This window comes from Gorilla gorilla, chromosome 6, assembly GCF_029281585.2.
Source record: "Gorilla gorilla gorilla isolate KB3781 chromosome 6, NHGRI_mGorGor1-v2.1_pri, whole genome shotgun sequence".
Classification (NCBI taxonomy): Eukaryota; Metazoa; Chordata; class Mammalia; order Primates; family Hominidae; genus Gorilla; species Gorilla gorilla.
The window spans coordinates 138,711,241-138,723,840 of NC_073230.2; the positions used below are offsets into that span (position 1 = coordinate 138,711,241).

Here is a 12,600-nt window from a genome sequence, read left to right on the forward strand (position 1 = left end):
AGTGTAAAATTGGGTGAGGGCATTGCTTTGAAAGAGTATTTTTATTTATTCTTTTAAAGAAAGTAGATTAATAGAAAGATTGATCAGTTCAAATACCTGGAATATTTAAACCAGTTTTATGTTAACCTAAAAAAATTATTTTGTAGGCATTTTGAAGTTTGACCTCCTTTTTGTCCTAAATTGATTTTAAATCAGTATCAAATGCTGAGGACCAGTAAATGAAACACTCATATGTTGTTTTGAGCAAAATTTTTTATATTATGAAAATATTATAACTTTGAAGTTGATACTTAAAATACTTGAGCCAAAGTTTCTGCCTTTATGTGGGACATTTTCATGAGCTTTCTTATATCAGTTTGCTTACTTGCTTTTCATAGAGTTGAGCGAGACTGTAGCAAGAGACCCAGGGACATCTTAACATCCTTGAATATTTCTGAATCTTTCTAAGGAAATTGATTTTTTTTTTTTTTTTTTTTTGAGACAGGGTCTTGATTTGTTACCCTGATGTGATCACTGCTCACTGTAGCCTTGATCTCCCTGACTCAAGCAGCCCTTCCACCTGAGCCTCCTGAATAGCTGGGATCACAAGCGTGCACCACCATGCCTGCCTTCTTTTTAATTTTTTTGTAGAGATGGGGTCTCCCTATGTTGCCAAGGCTGGTTTTAAATTTTTTCTAGAAACGAGATCTCGCTATATTGCCCAGGCTGGTCTTAAATTCCTAGCTCAATCAGTTCTCCCACCTTGGCCTCCTAAAGTGTTGGGATTATAGGTGTGAGCCATGGAGGCTGGCCAGGAACTTGATTTTCAGGGAGAAGCCTATTCAGTGTTTCCTTGGACTTCCTCAGCCTGGTTTTATCATAGCATATTATAAGATGATAAACTGAAACCATCTGATTTGAAATCACCAACCTGGGAAATACCAGTCAGAAATTAATTCTATTTTTATGACATTCTTAAAAGACTGTTTAAAACTGACCAAAGTAAAAAATCTTCTTTTAGAGTTATAAGTGTGTAAAAAAAAGGCATATTCAAAATAATGTATATATTTAAGTTTACTGGACAGATTTAAATTTGTGTTCTTTGTGTAAGGCATAGATTGGAATGTTTGCTACAGGTATTTTTTGGAACACAGATTTTGGATTGCTGTTTGCTTATAAATATACATGACTGCTGACCTTCAGAACTGCTTTAAATTTCTCAAAAAATTTTCTCATTATATGCCAGGCTCAGTGGCTTGTGTCTGTAATCCCAGCTACTTGGGAGGCTAAGTCAAGAGGACTGCTTGAGGCCAGTAGTTCGAGACCAGCCTGGGCAACATAATAAGACTGCATCTCTAAAAAAATTTTAAAAACTAGCTGAGCGTGAGTAATGTGCACGTAGTCCCAGCTGCTTGGGAGGTTGAGGCTGAAGGATTGCTTGAGCCCAGGAGTTTGAGGCTACAGTGAGGTGTGATCATGCCACTGCACTCCAGCCTGGGTGACAAAGGGAGACCCTGTCTCTTAAAAGAATTTTCTTATTATAATAGATACATTTATCTCTGATTTACTCAGTACTATAACCCCATTTAAGTAGTTTGAAGAGATTAAGGTTAAGTCCTACTGTTTTTAGTATGACTACAGTAGTTGCCACTTTAAACAATTTTTGAAATACTTTAGGCATAAAAAAGGATATAGAACAATATAATAAATTCCATATACCTACTACCTAAAGTAATAAAAATCACAGTTATTGTTGAAGCTTATTGGGCACCTCTTTCCCATCCTAGTCCTCTCCCTTCCCAGCTGTGACCATTATTCTCAATTTGATATTTATTCTCTCCCTGCATTTTTACAAACTTTTTCTGTATATATATATATGTATCCACTAAAAAAAAAAAGACAATGTTTGGATTGCAGGGAAAACTAAAATTGTAATATTGTTTTATATGTTTTTAAGCTTTGTATAAGAGGTTAAACTTTATTGGTACATGTAGTTATAGTTTACTCATTTTAAATGCTGTAGATATTTGATATAATGGAGTGTGAAAGTAATACATGTTTTTTGTAGGGAATTTTAAAAATAAAGGGAAGTATGAAGATGATAAAAATTTGTAGCCCAGCTATCCAGAGATACTACAGTCAATATTTTGGTTTTTTCCTTTGCTTCTTCTCTTCCCACTTATGTGTGTATTTTTTGGTACCCTTTAATATAAAAGGGACCCAGTTTTAAGGATTACATAAAATTGCAAAACAGCTACATAAAGCCTGTAATCCCATTTTAATTGATTCTTAGTTGAAAAGGGGGAAAGAAAATGAATGAGCATTATATATCAGACATACTTGGTAAATTTACTACCTATACCAGATATTGATAGTCTATTTCTTAGTATGCAAACACCATAGAAGTGGCATCTGGAAAGAGGCTGTATTACTGAACATGCTTTTAAATTTATATGAGATTTTTCTAGTAAACAAATTTTCCAGATAGGTGATGCTTATCTTTTTAAATGTTAAATACTGTTCTGGTTTTAACCATTTTTTATGGGAAAAAGGAAAATAAAAAGCCTACAAGTATTTCTGTGCTCATTAAGCCAGAATACTGTGGTGTGCTTATAATTTTATCTTTTCTTGGCAACTCGATGTCACTGTGGAAAGCACTGATTACTGAACTGTATTGTGACTCCTTTTGTTCTAGGTGCCTTTGAACCCTTGTGCACTTTTTAGTTAGATCTTTATTAACATGCTATGCCACTGCAGGGAGGGAGCAGGAAAAGCATGATACACAATTTAAGACAAGTGCCACCATAGGCTACTGTTGGCAAACAAGAGCTCCACCAAACTTTTTAAAGTGAAGAAGCAGCAGTCTGAGCCATTTTTTTCACCAGTGGCAGGAGGGGGAGACTTCCACCAGCAACATGGAACCTTCAGTGGATGCAGCTGACCAACCCTCCTGACTTCTCAGTCTTTTCCCACCACTGCTCACCCTTTATGTTCAGATGTATTCAGCACTAGATAACCATACTTATTAACTATAAGTGATGTGTGTGTGTGTGTATGTGTATATATATATATAAAACTGTACTTTAAGAATAAATATATATAAACTATGTGTAACAAATTTATAATATATAAACTATAAATCTGTGAAAGTATTCAGCATTATATAACGGCAGGCTGTGGTGATTTAGATTGGTGGAGCTCCTGACCACGCCTGAAAATCCCTGTACCCCACTTTGACCGTGATTTTTTAAGGGAATATTGTTTTTTTACATCTGTATTTAAAATATATATATATATATATATATATATATACACACACTTTATTTTTTAGAGCAGTTTTAGCTTTACATAAAAATTGAGTGGAGAGTATGGAGAGTTACCATATTCTCTCCTACCCGTTTCCTTTATTAATATTTTGCTGTTGTGTGGTAGATTTGTTACAGTTGATGAACCAATATTAACAGAAGTCCATAGTTTACATTCAAGTTCATTCTGTGTGTTTGTGCAGTCTGTGGATTTTGACAAATATATAATCATTCAGAATGGTTTCACTAATCCAGAAGTCTCCTGGTGCTCCTGTGTTCCGTCCTTTCTCTAACCCCTGACAACTATTTTTTTTACTGTCTCCATAGTTTTGCCTTTTCCAAAAATGTCATATGGTTGGAATCATACAAATGTAGCCTTTTCAGATTGGCTTCTGTCACTGAGCAATATGTATTTAATGGCTTGATAACTTTTCATGGCTTGATAACTCATTTCTTTTTAATGCTGAATAATATTTCACTGTATGGATGTACCACAAGTTGTTTATCATTCACATACTGAGTAACATCTTGGTTGTGTTCAAGTTTTAGCAATTGTGAATAAAACTGCTGTGAATATTTATTTGTGTGCTGGTTTTTGTGTGGACATAAGTTTCAGCATATTTGAGTAAATACCAAGGAGTGCAGTTGTTGGATCCTATGGTAAGACTATGTTTAGTTTTGTAAGAAATTCCAAACAGGCTTCCAAAGTGGCTGATGTATATATTTTCAGGTTGCTCATGTGTTTTTCAAAAATACCTTACTCAGGTATATTGATAGGATTACAAGTAATTGAGGTCTGTGGGGCTGGTTGTCCCTACATAAATAATACCAGCTGGTTGTACTTCGCTTATTCTTGTTTGCTTTCTCTTTTCTTTATCTATTTTTTTCCTTTTCCTTGTGTTTTTACTCTCTTTATCTTGCTTTACCAGTTCTGCTTTGTCCTCAGAAATCAGAGGACTGCATTTGTTGGAATAGTGTACAAATTTAAAAGGCAAAATAAAACAAGTCCAAGTCCTTTCTCAGGGTCTGTAGACTGTTGGGGATGGTTGAGATTGTAGCATTAAGTAAGGTATTGTTGGAGCATTAATTTGACTATATAGAATATAATCTTCAGAGATGGGAAAAGGGAAACAATACGTTAATAAAACTTGCTTTCCTTTGTAATTTGTTAATTATAGGGCAACTGTATAAAATGTTTTAAGACTATGATAGCAGAAGAGTTTTGGTTTTTTTCCTACCTTTCTCTGGGAGAGCTTTTCAGCTTCTACTGTTACAGTTTTTGTTTGTTTGTTTGTTTGTTTTTTAAGCACACCACCTTCGGGAGTGTTACAGTTCTTTAAAGAGGACCGAGCCTTTGCTTAAGGCTAGTTTCATACTGTTTGTGTAATTCTGTTTGTATGTGCATTTGTACATACCCCCAACTGTAGCAGAATATCAATAGATTCTGTTCTCCCAGGAGAAGGACAAGGACTGTATCCAATCTTATCTGGGGTATGTATCCAAATGACCTAAGACAGTCTTCCTAATAAACACTTTTGGACCGCAGGGTTCAGACTCTCCTGGGGTGGAATCTTTTTTTGTTACCTTTCTTTCTGCCTGCTCGTTTGAGTCAGGATGCATGCAAGGCCCACGTCTCCAGTGCCCCCAAGTGGTTGTCTAGGTTTTGCAAGAGGACATCTAGTGATGGGAGAACTCACTGCTTCCAGCCACTCTGTCTATACACCCCGTTAGAAAAATGATCTGTTGACCAGAATTTTGCCATAATTTCTTACCTTTTTTTTTTTATTAGGGTCACAGACTTAATCTAATTCCTCTTCCTCATAATGGTCTTTTAATATTTTATGAGAGAGATCCTAAAGTTTTTCTTTAGATTTAAACACCTCTTATTTTTCTAACTATTCATTAATTAAGCATTTTCATAGTCCCAGTGAAATATAACGGGCTTTTTCTCGTATCTTTAAAAGTGGAGTGCCCAGGGCTAAGTACAGGAGTGGTCTTTGTTCACATTGTGCATATGTTGCTTGTCATGTGATACTTTTTTTTCCAGACTAAATTTACTGTGAGCCAGTGTTTCTGAATCTTTTTACTTTCTCTGTGATGATGACACAAGTCTCCATCATCCTGTTTTTGTTCAATGGATTGTGGGTTTTTTTCCTTTTTTTTCGAAACAGAGTCTCACTGTGTTGCCCAGGCTGGAGTACAGTGGTGTGATCTCGGCTCACTGCAACCTCCATCTCCTGGGTTGAAGCCATTCTTGTGTCTCAGCCTCTCAAATAGCTGGGATTATAGGTGTGTGCCCCACACCCGACTAATTTTTGTATTTTTAGTAGAGATGGGGTCTCACCATGTTGGCCAGGCTGGTCTCAAACTCCTGACCTCAGGTGATCTGCCTACCTTGGCCTCCCAAAGTGCTGGGATTACAGGCGTCAGCCACTGCACCAGGCTTTTCAATGGGTTTTTTTAGAACAAAGTTTAGAATGATATGTTTATGCCTGTGAACATTTATCTTGTTAGATTATGCTCATTAAGCCATTGGGGTGTTTGGGGAATTTGATCAATGTATCTTTTCTGTCTCTTCAGTTTCGAAAACTATCCCTCTGCTGCTGCTTTTCTTCCACTTGTCTTTTCTCAATAGCTGATTCTAGTTTGTGTTGCTTCGATAGATACGTATGGCTAAACATAAACCTTAGACAATAGAAAAACGTATTCATTTGCAAAGCTGCCAGGGTGTTTGGAGTGCTTGAATCATATTGAACTTCAAGAACCATTATGTTTCTTTGTCTTTTTGACAGTTATTGGAGCCAATTTGTGTGTTTTCAGTTTCTCTTAAACTTTCAGTATGTATTTGAAAAGCTTGCAGGCCCCAGTTACTGTGTCTATAATGCCTAGTAAGTAAAATGACCCACAGACCAGTCAATAAGACAGGGCTTAACAGGAGAGTAATCCTTGGGCCTCAGTTTCCCAACTGTACAGTGAAATACTTGGATTAATCACCGTGTTTCCACTTGTGCTCTGGAGTTCTGAGTGGTGAGGAGGATGAATGGCTTTAACTCTCTGCATTCCCGTACCCTTCAATAGAAGAAATTCCACTGTTACCTTACATTTTGAGGTTCTGTACAGGATTCTGCTTAAAGAAAAGGCTCTGCTAAAAAAAAAAAAAAAAAAAAAAGAAGATTCATTGGAAACCCCTGCAAAAAAGCAAGGAAGAAAATGGCTCCCAGAGGACGCTGGGCAGCTTGGAAAGTCTGTAAGTGTCCCTGATTTCATGAGTTTGGAGGCCTCTGGTATTTCATTTGGTAAAAAGAAGAAGAGCTTATGCTGTTTGTCTTTTCTTTCTCAAACCTGGACATAACAATGGTTATAAAAGTAATCACATTCTTATTATTTTGAAGGGAGAAATAAATCTATAAAGCAGAAATAAAGTTTTTATAATCCATAATTCTATTTTGCATAGATAAAAAGTATTCTTAATAGTTTTAGTATATCTTTTGAAATTATTTTGTTTGTCCACAACCATATTTATTTACACTTAAAAAAATGAGACCACACTCATTCTAGCAGATTTTATAACCTGTTGTTTTCACTTTCCATCATTTTATGGATTTTTTTTTGTGTCAATACACATAAGTCTATTTCATCCTTTAAGACAAGCTTATCCAACCCGCAGCCCACAAGCTGCATGCGGCCCAGGATGCCTTTGAATGTAGCCCAACACAAATTCATAAACTTTCTTAAAACATTATGAGATTTTTTGTGATTTTATTTTTTGTTTTTTTTTCTAAGCTCATCAGCTATCGTTAGTGTTAGTGTATTTTATGTGTGGCCCAAGACAATTCTTCCAACGTGGCCCGGGGAAGCCAGAAGATTGGACACCTCTGCTTTAAGGCTTCTGTGATATTTCTCTGTACCAAGAGTTAATATTCCTTGTTGCACAGCACATGGAGTCTATTCTAAAGTAGACTCTAGTTTTTTTTGTACATTGCTACTGGCACAGTTTTTTTTTTTTTTTTCAATAGTTCACTCTTTTTGGGGGTTGTGATATGTGGTGTTTTTTTCTGGTTGCTTCCTTTTCCTCTGGTTTGACTACAGATCAAGACCTGTGTTATCCCAGTCAAGCTACAGATACAGATTGCCCTTTTCTTTCAGACAATAGCTCTAATTTAATGTCCCCTTTCATAGTTACAAGTCTGTTCTTCAGAACAAAATCTTGGCAGCCAGAATTATACTTGACACTTTATTCCAGCATATTACTGCTGGCGAGAAAGACGGTTGACTTGTTTTGACCCAAGTGAGCTTAGTTCTAAGAGACTAGGAAGGTGGATGATGAGCAGCTTTTGGTGGTTTGACAGCCAGCTGCAGAACATCCATTGTGGCCAGGACCAAGTAGCTGCTGATAAATGTGGGTATGGTAAATTACATTTGATGGCCTCTTTTCCCCTTCTGTTTTTGAGAATTTTATCAAAGATTACACTGAGAAAGTGGTATTGAGAAAAATATTTTTTATTCTTATAGGATAATTATTCTCTTCTCTAGCCTATACTTCTTGTAAATGGCAACATTGGTAGTAGTCATGGAAAAATTTTGGTGATTGGTTTTTTTAAACAGGAAATATAGTGTAAATGTTATTTAGGTAGTTTTGATTTCTTTAGGAACTTAGGTAGCATTTCTCCCCTCCTTCTGTGAGTTTAGTGATATCTTTTATAGACTTAAATTCTAAAATGGAGATGTTATGCCTAGTTTTAGGTAAAGGCATTTTAATTTTATGTTCAATTACTTTCTAAATTTTGCTTTAGTCTTGAAATATAATATGCTTTTTTACTTTAACATCCTTATGTAGGATTCTAATTTGATTTTTTTTCCTTCTTACTACTGTGCCTCTAATTTTGATTATATGGCATCTTAAATTTAATTTTCTAAGTAATTCAAGATACAGTTTATCTCAATGAATTAACTCACAAAGTAAATATGGGAATTTTTTTTGGGACAGGTTCTCACTCTGTCCCCCAGGCTGCAGTTCAGTGACACAGTCTCTGCTCACTGCAGCCTCGACCTCCATGGCTTTACTGATCCTCCCTTCTCAGCCTCCCGAGTAGCTGGGATTATAGGCGTGCACCACCATGCCTGGCTAATTATTGTGTTTTTAGTAGAGATGGGGTTTCACCGTTTTGGCCAGGCTACTCTCAAACTCCTGACAATTTATGGGGATTTTGGTTATTTGATCTTGACTCTTCCATATATACTTGATTTCCAGTAATTGGCATGGTTCCAGTTTTACATTTTGTTGTTTCCTTGTTCCTAAATTTATATAAATAATAATTTGTACAGATTTTCATACCTTTTAAAATTCAACTTAAAATAATTTTTATAAATTCGTTTAATACAAATATAGAAATGGTGTGCCCAACTCTCCATTTTCCTTAAAAAGTCAGCCCCTTGTCCCCACAACCCCCCCTTTTTTTTTTTTTTTGCGAGATGGAGTCTTGCTCTGTCGCCCAGGCTGCAGTGCAGTGGCATGATCTCGGGGCTCACTGCAACCTCCACCTCCTGGGTTCAAGCCATTCTCCTGCCTCAGCCTCCCGAGTAGCTGGGATTATAGGTGCATGCCACCACACCCAGCTAATTTTTGTGTCTTTAGTAGAAACAGGGTTTCACCATGCTGGCCAGGCTGGTCTCGAACTCCTGGCCTCAGGTGATCCGCCTGCCTTGGCCTCCCAAAGTGCTGGGATTACAGGTGTGAGCCACTGCGCTCTTCCACCCCCCCTTTTTTTTTAAAAAAGTAATATTTTTCTCTTTCCATCTACTGAAAGTGGGAATGGATAGTTAGCTAAACAATTTAATATAGGTGAAGAAGAACATAAAGTCAGTTGAACACTTGCGCTCACAGAATACTGTAGCTTCACGAGACTGCTTTGGCAACTTTATGAACTGCATTTATTCCTGTGGCTGAGAATCATGCTGTCAGACCTCTCAGTTTGTGGGAATCAACTCTCAAAGTAGCTATTGTATATTATCTAAGGCAGTGATGGTGGGGTTGAGGGTTGAGGGAGCAGGAGATGTATTAGAGGGACCAGGATGGGTGGCTGCAGGTACAATTTGAAAAATCAATTCAACATGCATACCGTTTTATAATACAAATTCACGGCTGGGTGCTGTGGTTCATGCCTGTAATCCAAGTACTTTAGGAGGCCAAGGTAGGAGGATCGCATGAGCCCAGGAGTTTAAGACCAGCCTGGCAACATAGTGAGACCTGGTTCCTACAAAAAAATTTTTTTAATTAGCTGGGCATGGTGGCTCCCGTCTGTAGTCCCAGCTACTCTGGAGGCTGAGGCAGGAGGGTCCCAGGAGGTCAAGGCTGCAGTGAGCCATGATTGCACCACTGCACTCCAGCCTAGGTGATTGAGTGAGACCCTGTCTCTTAAAAGACAAAACCCAAATTTACCGTACCCCCAGTAAACCCCAAATTTTGGCTTGAAGATTAATTAATTAATAGCTTAATTATTAAGCTATTACTACATAATAGCTTGCATTAGCAGTTAAGGAGCCCAAGCAAGTAATGAGACTGTGCTCGGGTGCAAAGGGTGGGACTCTGATGGAGCAGCTGGAATACTTGATTGAGAAGCAGGAGATAGGGGTTCAAGTTTTGGATTTGCCACCAATTACAGATGTGACTTTGGGTAACTCACTGGGTCTTTCTTGGTCACAATTTGGAAAATGAGAACATCAAACTAGATAGTCTCCAAAGTCTTAAGCATTTTAGGTTTGCCTCTGGTTAAAGGAATGCTCTGTGGACAGTTGGATTTGACCAGTTATCAAGGTAAGATTATATCTTTGGGAACCAAAGTAAACAGTTCCAGATTTTTCAGCCAGTCTTCATCAGGGTGTGTTATTTGTACATCCTAACAAATCACAGAGCCATGGAGACCTTATGATGAATAACCATAAGCCTCCTGGCTCTTCCCTTTTCTTGCCATCCCAGTCCTACTATCCAGAGACAGCCTTTAAAAACTATTTCACTATTTCTGTTTTTAGCTTCGCTTGTGGTTACTTCCATAAGTCTTAATAATGTGTTTAGACTTCTGTTCCTTGATTTATCAACTTTAGATGATACCTGTGAAGTTTTTGATGTGAAAAATGAGAATTTAACTCACTTTTTTACCCCTGTCATTATTTGATATTTATATTACTTTGAAAGTCATTTATTAATTATCTTTATAATTTTAAATGATAAACTTTAATTTTTTGATCCATCAACTTCCTGTAGGGCCTCTTAACTTGCCATTTTGGAAAATGGGATTGTAAATACCCCCTTCACGTCCCTCTTTTTATATTCTACCTTCTGACACCTGTACTCAACTTGCATATTGTCTAGGTTATAAAAGGTTAATATTTTTATTCTGTCTTCCATTCACCACCAAGTATTGTGTGCTTTCCTTTATATTTAGATAGCTGTTTTTATTGCATTCGCTTTCTCTGCCTGCTGTGAACATATGCAGAATCATAAGTGTACGATTACTCAAAATGTTTATGTCTTTTAAAAGCTAAGGAAGTAATTTGGTATGTGCTTAAAGACTCAGCTTATTTTATTTTATTTTTATTTATTTATTTTTTTGAAATGGAGTCTCGGTTTGTCACCGAGGCTGGAATGCAGTGGCGTGATCTCGGCTCACTGCAACTTCCACCTCCTGGGTTCAAGCGATTCTACTGCCTCAGCCTCCCGAGTAGTTGGGACTACAGGTGCGTGCCACCACGGCCAGCTAATTTTTTGTATTTTTAGTAGAGATGGAGTTTCACCATGTTAGCCAGGATGGTCTCGATCTCCTGACCTTGTGATCCACCCGCCTCAGCCTCCCAAAGTGCTGAGATTACAGGCGTGAGCCACCGCACCCAGCCTAGCTTATTTTATTTTTTGAGACAGAGCCTCATTCTGTTGCCTAGGCTGGAGTGCAGTGGCACAACCTCGGCTCACTGCAACCTCTGCCTCCCAGGTTCAAGCAATTCTCCTGTCTCAGCCTCCCTAGTAGCTGGGATTACAGGCACTCGCCACCATGCCCAGCTAATTTTTTGTATTTTTTTTTAGTAGAGACAGGGTTTCACCCAGTTGGCCAGGCTGGTCTCGAACTCCTGACCTCAAGTTATATGCCCGCCTCAGCCTCCTAAAGTGCTGTGATTACAGACGTGAGCCACCGCGCCCAGCCAAGACTCAGCTTATTAAACCATTTATTTACTCATTATTCAAGAGATATTTATTGAATACTAGTTATCATTAACAGTGCTATCTATAATAGTGAGAAATTGGAAATAACCTAAATGACTTCAGAGGATTGGTAAACTAAACTACTGTATGTTCTTACAGGGAATGCTCTGTAGACATTTAAAAAAAGATACAAAAATGTTAATAACATGGAATATTTTAATCTATATTAAGTGAAAAAATCTTTGTAATACAGTATATACAATATAGGCTCATTTTTGTTTAAAAACAATGAAACAAAACCAACCATATAAGAAACTAGCAGGGGAAATGCTGGAAGCATATACATAAAATTGTGATTTGTGTTTATTTTTAATGCCCCTATATTTTCTCAGTTACCCCCAAAGAACACAAGTCACTTCTAAAAGAATACATTCTTTAAAAACTTTTTTTTTTTTTTTTTTTTTTAATGAGATAGGGTCCCATTGTTTTCCAGGCTGGAGTACAGTGGTGCAATCTCAAGTCACTGCAACTTCTGCCTCCTGGGCTCACTCCATCCTCCCACCTTAGCCTCCCAAGTAGCTGGGACTACAGGCATGCACTACCACACGCAGCTGGTTTTTGTATTTTTAGTAGAGATGGGGTTTCACCGTTTCACCCAGGCTGAGAATACACTTTTTAAACTTAGAGATACAAAATTAGAATTGCCAGTCATAGGTTTTCTTGGAATACACATGCTACAGTAATGTAGGAGTACCTGATAAGAATTCAGTAAATATTTGTTGAATGAAGGAGAGAATGATTGAATAGCAGAGATTCCTAGGTCTGTGGTATTGGCACTTAAATACTTTCATAATTTTATCCAGAAACAAATCCTTAGTTCAGTTATTTCAGAAGAAAAATCATGAATTGATCTGTCCTGCAGAAGCTAGGAAATAGCTTTAACTGGATGTTGGTTGTGTAGTGACAGATCCAGCAGAATTGAGCCCGCCACTGAAGCAGCCAGGCAACAATGCTGTTTCACAGTATGCAGGATCTGAATAAAAGTGTCCTTTGTGCTTATTTGAGACTGGGGGGCGGGACTTGTGGCAATTTACGTTATTTTTCCATAATGGAAATTGAGGC

The 12,600-nt window shown here is 37.5% G+C and overlaps 1 protein-coding gene across 11 annotated transcripts in view; it reads left to right on the plus strand.

The window, feature by feature from the left end:
* Positions 1–12,600, plus strand: part of NRF1 (nuclear respiratory factor 1) — a 145,312-nt gene that overhangs the window by 18,924 nt on the left and 113,788 nt on the right. Inside the window, exon 2 of one of the 11 annotated variants that reach the window (XM_063708765.1) lies at positions 2,675–11,018. The exons of 7 other annotated variants lie outside the window; for them this stretch is intronic. The gene's annotated coding sequence lies outside the window, so the exon portion shown is untranslated. Of the gene's footprint in view, positions 11,019–12,600 lie in introns of all 11 variants that reach the window. 3 more of the 11 variants (XM_055392270.2, XM_055392271.2, XM_055392260.2) reach the window with 3 other exon arrangements.